Below are 9656 nucleotides of genomic sequence, written 5' to 3'. Positions count from 1 at the left end.
TGTGTTTACTGCTGTGGCTGGTAAAGTTATTTAGTGTCCGTCAAAGCACAGTTTTTGTTCTGGGTTGAAATACAATTCCCAACTTAGCAATTCCCTAAATCAGTGGTTTCTGCTGTATCAGGCCAAGTTTAAATCTATCCATAAAAGGGTATATTAGATTGAAGGTGCGAATAGGGTCATTCTCAATAACTTCAAACGCTACCGTGCATCTCCAAGTCTAATTCTGTCCGTAAACGTATACCTGTCATCCACCGCCTAAATACTAGGCCTACAATTTATATTCAGCTAAATCTGTGGTTACTGCTGTGCCTGTATTAGTGTAATACGGTACCTAAGTAGATAGCCAGATAGTGTTAGGTGCCTGTAAAAAAAGGCCTGAATTTGAATTCAATACATTGGGCCAAATATTTTTTTTTTTATTGTTGTGAACGGCAACAATGAGGAAAACATCTAGTAAGGGACGCGGACGTGGACATGGTCGTGGTGGTGTTAGTGGACCCTCTGGTGCTGGAAGAGGACGTGGCCGTTCTGCCACAGCCACACGTCGTAGTGTACCAACTACCTCAGGTCCAGTAGACGCCAGAATTTACAGCGATATTTGGTGGGGCCCAATGCCGTTCTAAGGATGGTAAGGCATGAGCAGGTACAGGCATTAGTCAATTGGGTGGCCGACAGTGGATCCAGCACGTTCACATTATCTCCCACCCAGTCTTCTGCAGAAAGCGCACAGATGGCGCCTGAAAACCAAGCCCATCAGTCTGTCACATCACCCCCATGCATATCAGGGAAACTGTCTGAGCCTCAACTTATGCAGCAGTCTCTTATGCTGTTTGAAGACTCTGCTGGCAGGATTTCACAAGGGCATCCACCTAGCCCTTCCCCAGCGGTGGAAGACATAGAATGCACTGACGCACAACCACTTATGTTTCCTGATGATGAGAACATGGGAATACCACCTCAGCACGTCTCTGATGATGAAACACAGGTGCCAACTGCTGCGTCTTTCTGCAGTGTGCAGACAGAACAGGAGGTCAGGGAGGAAGACTGGGTGGAAGACGTGCAGGGGACGATGAGGTCCTAGACCCCACATGGAATGAAGGTCGTGCCACTGACTTTTAGAGTTCGGAGGAAGAGGCAGTGGTGAGACCGAGCCAACAGCGTAGCAAAAGAGGGAGCAGTGGGCAAAAGCAGAACACCCGCCGCCAAGAGTCCACCTGCTACTGGCCACCGCCATCTGGGACCGAGCACCCCAAAGGCAGCTTCAAGGAGTTCCCTGGCGTGGCAGTTCTTCAAACAATGTGCTGATGACAAGACCCGAGTGGTTTGCACGCTGTTCCATCACAGCCTGAAGCGAGGCATTAACGTTCTGAACCTTAGCACAACCTGTATGACCAGGCACCTGCATGCAAAGCATGAACTGCAGTGTAGTAAACAACTTAAAAACAAGGAACTCAAGCAGGCTCCCCCTGCTACCTCTTCTGCTGCTGCCTCGGCCTCTTCCTCTGCCTCTGGAGGAACATTGGCACCTGCCGCCCAGCAAACAGAGGATGTACCACCAGCACCACCACCTCCGTCACCAAGCATCTCAACCATGTCACACAGCAGCGTTCAGCTCTCCATCTCACAAACATTTGAGAGAAAGTGTAAATTCCCATCTAGCCACCCTCGATCCCTGGCCCTGAATGCCAACATTTCTAAACTACTGGCCTATGAAATGCTGTCATTCAGGCTGGTGGACACAGGCAGCTTGTAACAGCTCATGTCGCTTGCTGTCCCACAGTATGTTGTTCCCAGCCGCCACTACTTCTCCAAGAGAGCCGTGCCTTCCCTGCACAACCAAGTATCCGATAAAATCAAGTGTGCACTGCGCAACGCCATCTGTGGCAAGGTCCACCTAACCACAGATACGTGGACCAGTAAGCACGGCCAGGGACGCTATATCTCCCTAACTGCACACTGGGTAAATGTAGTGGCAGCTGGGCCCCAGGCGGAGAGCTGTTTGGCGCACGTCCTTCCGCCGCCAAGGATCGCAGGGCAACATTCTTTGCCTCCTGTCTCCTCCTCCTCCTACTCAGCTTCCTCCTCCTCTTCTTCCACCTGCTCATCCAGTCAGCCACACACCTTCACCACCAACTTCAGCACAGCCCGGGGTAAACGTCAGCAGGCCATTCTGAAACACATATGTTTGGGGGACAGGCCCCACACCGCACAGGAGTTGTGGCGGGGTATAGAACAACAGACCGACGAGTGGTTGCTGCCGGTGAGCCTCAAGCCCGGCCTGGTGGTGTGCGATAATGGGCGAAATCTCGTTGCAGCTCTGGGACTAGCCGGTTTGACGCACATCCCTTGCCTGGTGCATGTGCTGAATTTGGTGGTGCAGAAGTTCATTCACAACTACCCCGATATGTCAGAGCTGCTGCATAAAGTGCGGGCCGTCTGTGCGCGCTTCTGGCGTTCTCATCCTGCCGCTGCTCGCCTGTCTGCGCTACAGCGTAACTTCGGCCTTCCCGCTCACTGCTTCATATGCGACGTGCCCACCAGGTGGAACTCCACCTTGCACATGCTGGACAGACTGTGCGAGCAGCAGCAGACCATAGTGGAGTTTCAGCTGCAGCCTTGGAGGTCAGTCACACTGTGGACCAGTAAGCATGGCCAGGGACGCTATATCTCCCTAACTGCACACTGGGTAAATGTAGTGGCGGCTGGGCCCCAGGCGGAGAGCTGTTTGGCACACGTCCTTCTGCCGCCAAGGATCGCAGGGCAACATTCTTTGCCTCCTGTAGCCTCCTCCTCCTACTTGGCTTCCTCCTCCTCTTCTTCCACCTGCTCATCCAGTCAGCCACACACCTTCACCCCCAACTTCAGCACAGCCCGGGGAAAACATCAGCAGGGCATTCTGACACTCATATGATTGGGGGACAGGCCCCACACCGTGCAGGAGTTGTGGCGGGGTATAGAACAACAGACCGACGAGTGGTTGCTGCCAATGAGCCTCAAGCCCGGCCTGGTGGTGTGCGATAATGGGCGAAATCTCGTCGCAGCTCTGGGACTAGCCGGTTTGACGCACATCCCTTGCCTGGCGCATGTGCTGAATTTGGTGGTGCAGAAGTTCATTCACAACTACCCCGACATGTCAGAGCTGCTGCATAAAGTGCGGTCCATCTGTGCGCGCTTCCGGCGTTCACATCCTGCCGCTGCTTGCCTGTCTGCGCTACAGCGTAACTTCGGCCTTCCCGCTCACCGCCTCATATGCGACGTGCCCACCAGGTGGAACTCCACCTTGCACATGCTGGACAGACTGTGCGAGCAGCAGCAGGCCATAGTGGAGTTTCAGCTGCAGCACGCACGGGTCAGTCGCACTGCGGAACAGCACCAATTCACCACCAATGACTGGGCCTCCATGCGAGACCTGTGTGCCCTGTTGCGCTGTTTCGAGTACTCCACCAACATGGCCAGTGGCGATGACACCGTTATCAGCGTTACAATACCACTTCTATGTCTCCTTGAGAAAACATTTAGGGTGATGATGAAAGAGGAGGTGGCCCAGGAGGAGGAGGAGGAGGAAGAGGGGTCATTTTTAGCACTTTCAGGCCAGTCTCTTAGAAGTGACTCAGAGGGAGGTTTTTTGCAACAGCAGAGGCCAGGTACAAATGTGGCCAGACAGGGCCCACTACTGGAGGACGAGGAGGACGAGGTTGAGGAGCGAGGTGGAGGAGGATGAGGATGAAGCATGTTCACAGCTGGGTAGCACCCAACGCAGCTCGGGCCCATCACTGGTGCGTGGCTGGGGGGAAACGCAGGACGATGACGATACGCCTCCCACAGAGGGCAGCTTGTCCTTACCTCTGGGCAGCCTGGCACACATGAGCGACTACATGCTGCAGTGCCTGCGCAACAACAGCAGAGTTGCCCACATTTTAACGTGTGCGGACTACTGGGTTGCCACCCTGCTGGATCCCCGGTACAAAGACAATGTGCCCACCTTACTTCCTGCACTGGCGCGTGATAGGAAGATGCGCAAGTACAAGCGCACTTTGGTAGACGTGCTACTGAGAGCATTCCCAAATGTCACAGGGGAACCAGTGGAAGCCCAAGGCGAAGGCAGAGGAGGAGCAAGAGGTCGCCAACGCAGCTGTGTCACGGCCAGCTCCTCTGAGGGCAGGGTTAGCATGGCAGAGATGTGGAAAAGTTTTGTCACCACGCCACAGCTAACTGCACCACCACCTGATACAGAACGTGTTAGCAGGAGGCAGCATTTCACTAACATGGTGGAACAGTACGTGTGCACACCCCTCCACGTACTGACTGATGGTTCGGCCCATTCAACTTCTGGGTCTCCAAATTGTCCACGTGGCCAGAGCTAGCCTTTTATGCCTTGGAGGTGCTGGCCTGCCCGGCGGCCAGCGTTTTGTCTGAACGTGTATTCAGCACGGCAGGGGGCGTCATTACAGACAAACGCAGCCGCCTGTCCACAGCCAATGTGGACAAACTGACATTCATAAAAATGAACCAGGCATGGATCCCACAGGACCTGTCCATCCCTTGTGCAGATTAGACATTTATAACTACATCCCCTTAACAATATATTCTTGTACTCCAGGGCACTTCATTCAATCCTCTTTTTTTAATTTTACCATTATATTCCGGGGCAACCCAAAGTTGAATGAACCTCTCCTCCGTCTGGGTGCCGGGGCCTAAATATCTGACAGTGGCCTGTTCCAGTGAGGGGTGACATGAAGCCTGATTCTCTGCAATGGGACCATTCTCCTCTGTCTGGGTGCCGGGGCCTAAATATCTGACAGTGGCCTGTTACAGTGGTGGGTGACATGAAGCATGATTCTCTGCAATGGACCTCTCTCCTCTGTCTGGGTGCCGGGGCCTAAAAATATCTGACAGTGGCCTGTTCCAGTGTTGGGTGACATGAAGCATGATTCTCTGCTATGACATGAAGCCTGATTCTCTGCTATGGGACCTCTCTCCTCTGTTTGGTTGCCGGGGCCTAAAAATATCTGACAATGGCCTGTTCCAGTGGTGGGTGACATGAAGCCTGATTCTCTGCTATGACATGAAGCCTGATTCTCTGCTATGGGACCTCTCTCCTCTGTCTGGGTGCCGGGGCCTAAAAATATCTGACAGTGGCCTGTTCCAGTGTTGGGTCACATGAAGCATGATTCTCTGCTATGACATGAAGCCTGATTCTCTGCTATGGGACCTCTCTCCTCTGTCTGGGTGACGGGGCCTAAACATATCTGACAGTGGCCTGTTCCAGTGTTGGGTGACATGAAGCATGATTCTCTGCTATGACATGAAGCCTGATTCTCTGCTATGGGACCTCTCTCCTCTGTCTGGGTGATGGGGCCTAAAAATATCTGACAGTGGCCTGTTCCAGTGTTGGGTGACATGAAGTATGATTCTCTGCTAGGACATGAAGCCTGATTCTCTGCTATGGGACCTCTCTCCTCTGTTTGGTTGCCGGGGCCTAAAAATATCTGACAATGGCCTGTTCCAGTGGTGGGTGACATGAAGCCTGATTCTCTGCTATGACATGAAGCCTGATTCTCTGCTATGGGACCTCTCTCCTCTGTCTGGGTGCCGGGGCCTAAAAATATCTGACAGTGGCCTGTTCCAGTGTTGGGTCACATGAAGCATGATTCTCTGCTATGACATGAAGCCTGATTCTCTGCTATGGGACCTCTCTCCTCTGTCTGGGTGACGGGGCCTAAACATATCTGACAGTGGCCTGTTCCAGTGTTGGGTGACATGAAGCATGATTCTCTGCTATGACATGAAGCCTGATTCTCTGCTATGGGACCTCTCTCCTCTGTCTGGGTGACGGGGCCTAAAAATATCTGACAGTGGCCTGTTCCAGTGTTGGGTGACATGAAGTATGATTCTCTGCTATGACATGAAGCCTGATTCTCTGCTATAGGATCTCTCTCCTCTGTCTGGGTGACGGGGCCTAAAAATATCTGACAGTGGCCTGTTCCAGTGTTGGGTGACATGAAGCATGATTCTCTGCTATGACATGAATCTTGAATCTCTGCTATGGGACCTCTCTCCTCTGTCTGGGTGCCGGGGCCTAAATATGTGACAGTGGCCTGTTCCAGTGGTGGGTGACATGAAGCCTGATTCTCTGCTATGACATGAAGCCTGATTCTCTGCTATGGGACCTCTCTCCTCTGTCTGGGTGCCGGGGCCTAAATATATGACAGTGGACTGTTCCAGTGTTGGGTGACGTGAAGCCTGATTCTCTGCTATGACATGAAGACTGATTCTCTGCGGACATGAAGCCAGATTCTCTGCTATGGGACTTCTCTCCAATTGATATTGGTTAACTTTTATTTATTTTATTTTAATTTTAATTCATTTCTCTATCCACATTTGTTTGCAGGGGATTTACCTACATTTTGCTGCCTTTTGCAGCCCTCTAGCTCTTTCCTGGGCTTTCCTTGCAGCCTTTTTAGTGCCGAAAAGTTCGGGTCCCCATTGACTTCAATGGGGTTCGGGTTCGAGGCGAAGTTTGGGTCGAGTTCGGATCCCGAATCCGAACATTTCCGGGAAGTTCGGCCGAACTTCTCGAACCCGAACATCCAGGTGTTCGCTCAACTCTACCGATCAGTCAAAACGACTGAACTGAAGACATCCTGATGCATCCTGAACGTATTGCTCTCCATTCAGAATGCATGGGGATATAACTGATCAGTTATTTTCCGGCATTAAGCCCTTTTGACGGAACTCAGTGCCGGAAAAGAAAACTGCTAGTGTGAAAGTACCCTAAATAGGGTTGATCTTGCTGACAGAGGCCCTGAGGCCAATCCTGGGACACGCTCTTTGGTGAATGTTGATCATATTGTTGGGCATGTATTTTTTTTGTAAAAAAAGTTTTTTCCTAACCCTAAAAGTATGGATATGAATACAATATTTTTCCACATTGATTTCATCATCTGATTTCATCACTTTGAGACATTTATGCCAAAGAACTTAGAAATAAATATTCCTCATAGATTTAGTCTCCATCGGATAATTAGACTTCTTGTATGTATTGTGGGTCCACACAGGGGAGCCTTGTGCAGAGCCCTCTGGATATTGAGCTTTCTACCTAGAAATGTATAAAATGACCGTGTAATGATCCTTCTGTAACCAGACTGGCCGGACTCTGGGATAGGTTTTACATTGCAGCAGAAATATCTTTAAGACTTTTCCACTAATATCTACAGAGTATATTATATTATCAGTACATATGGACGCTGTACACACTGGAGGTAACGCTGAGGTGAGCGCCTATGTGTACAAGGCTGACGGTTACATCATGAAAAGCCAGGGTAGATGAGGCAGATACCATTAATGGTAATTGTTTTCATCCTGCATTGAGAAGTGCATGAAATCAGGATCACAGCTAATTGTATCACTGGTCACGATGAGACTACGAGGCTTCATTATCTCTATTTTGCCTCGTGCAGCTGTTCCGTGCATTGGGAACCGCACTTTGCAGTCCCCAATGCACGGGCCCCATCCTTGCGGCAGCGACGACGGATCCAGACCCATTCAACTTGAATTGGTCCGTGATCCGTCCACACCGTAAAAAAAATAGAACAAGTTCCGCACCATAGCTCCGGATTACTTGAATGGGTCCGCATCCGTGGTGCGGGGTGCACACGTCTGGTGCCCGTGTATTGCGGACACGCTGTATGCGGGCTGCAATACGGCCACGGCCGGCAACGGCCGTGTGCAGGAGGCTTTAATCTCTACTACATCAGTCACCTATGTCATCATGTACTTAAAGACTTGTTTTGGTAAGTAAATTTTATAGACTAAAATTCTGAAATCTAAAACCAAATGACCATGGACAGATAATCCCGTCTTCTCCTGCATTTTAACCCCTTAAATTGTGTCTATACGGTACTTATAGTGGAGCACATTTATTATAGAGTTTGTGCCTGTTTCTAGTCTAAAAAAATGCTATTTTAGACACTAATTTTTATTAGTCACATTTACTACTAAAATTGCTACCTTTTTTTATCAATTTTTTTTAGAGTAATTCAGAAGTTTTCTAACATTTGCGACTGTTTTCTGACCTATTTATGTAGGGGCGCCTTATTTTGCGCCTGAATTTGTCCCAAAAACTGTCTAATTTCTATGACATGGCAGGGCTGGTGTACTTTTCTTTATCTATTTTCAGTGGTGAAGTGCATTAAAAGTTGCAGTTTTCTGGAGAAATGCGACTTTTCTCCGCAAAGTTGTGACTTTTTTCACGCACAAATAAATTAGAACAGTTTAAGTGAATATGAACCTGTCGTACTGAAAAACAACCACAAGCCTACTCAGAGATCAGGTATAGTGGAAAGATCTGCACCTGTTCTGTTTGACCTACACCTGGTTTTGACTGACAGTACGAGCTCATGCAAACGAATGTGCTGCCGGCCGGGCCACAAATTGCGGATCTTTCCCTTAATAAACTATAACACAGAGTGAACATTTTTCACCTATATAATTAAAAATATGAAAAAAAAAAAAGTTAAGCACCATTTAAGAACACAATCTAGTTTGGGCCTTTCACAGGAGCGAGTTCTATGCATTGGACTCGCAGAGTGTGACAGCACTGCCGGGGTTGCATAGCATTATATTGATTTATGATGCTATGTAACCCTTACAGTTCCGGAATGCATTCTTTCCGTGTTGGTTCCGTTTTTTTTGGCGGAAGTTACTCCGTGTGCATTCCGTTTCCGTATGTCCGCATTTCCATTCCGCAAAAAAATATTGTTGTCCGCATTACGATCAAGGATAGTACTGTTCTATCAGCGGCCAGCTGTTCTATTCCACAAAATACGGAAAGCACACGAATATCATCCGTATATTTTGAGGATTTATCTTTTGCAGACTGCAAAATACATATGGTCGTGTGCATGAGCCCTAATGCCACTTCCAGACCGGGCCATTTGCCCCCTTCCTGACCAGGCCTAATTTTGCAAATCTGACGTGTGTCAATTTATGTGGTAATAACCTTGGAACGCTTTTACTTATATAAGCCATTCTGAGATTGTTTTCTCGTGACACATTGTACTTCATGTTAATGGTAAATTTGAGTCAATATGTATTACCTTTTATTTATAAAAAAATCCAAAAGTTAACGAAAATTTAAAAAAATTCACTGTTTTCTAAATTTGAATCTCTCTGCTTTTAAAGCCTCTTTCACACGAACGTATTTTCTTTCTTTCAAATTTCTTTTTATTGAGAGTAGAAGATAGATCAATACAGTCCTAGATGGACAATAGCCGATGACAATCGTTTTACAGTCGAGTTACATAATTAGATCAGAATTGTTAGCTAATAGAAATGAGTAGCTAACTATGGCATCTGTCATCAGCATCACAGTATAGAATTATACGGGAATGTACCGATAAAAATGAAAATAAAGAGCATACAGAGAACATGTACAGAAAGAGAGGGAAGGGAGGGAAGGGGAGAGGCTGGGAGAGGAAGGCCAGGAAAAAAGAAAGGGGAGGGAGGGTTGCAGAAAAATTCCACCCATTGGGTTTATCAGTTTCTCCTGAGAGAGGCTAAAGACGCGGATGTTTTAAAGTCTATATGAGGCATAGAACTAGTATGTAATTGGGGTATGTATAGGAATGTGCAGTCTTAAGCTTGCGAACCCCGGT

Source organism: Bufo bufo, chromosome 1 (assembly GCF_905171765.1).
Source record: "Bufo bufo chromosome 1, aBufBuf1.1, whole genome shotgun sequence".
Taxonomy (NCBI): domain Eukaryota; kingdom Metazoa; phylum Chordata; class Amphibia; order Anura; family Bufonidae; genus Bufo; species Bufo bufo.
The sequence above is the reverse complement of the archived record's forward strand: the minus strand, read 5'-3'. Positions refer to the sequence as shown.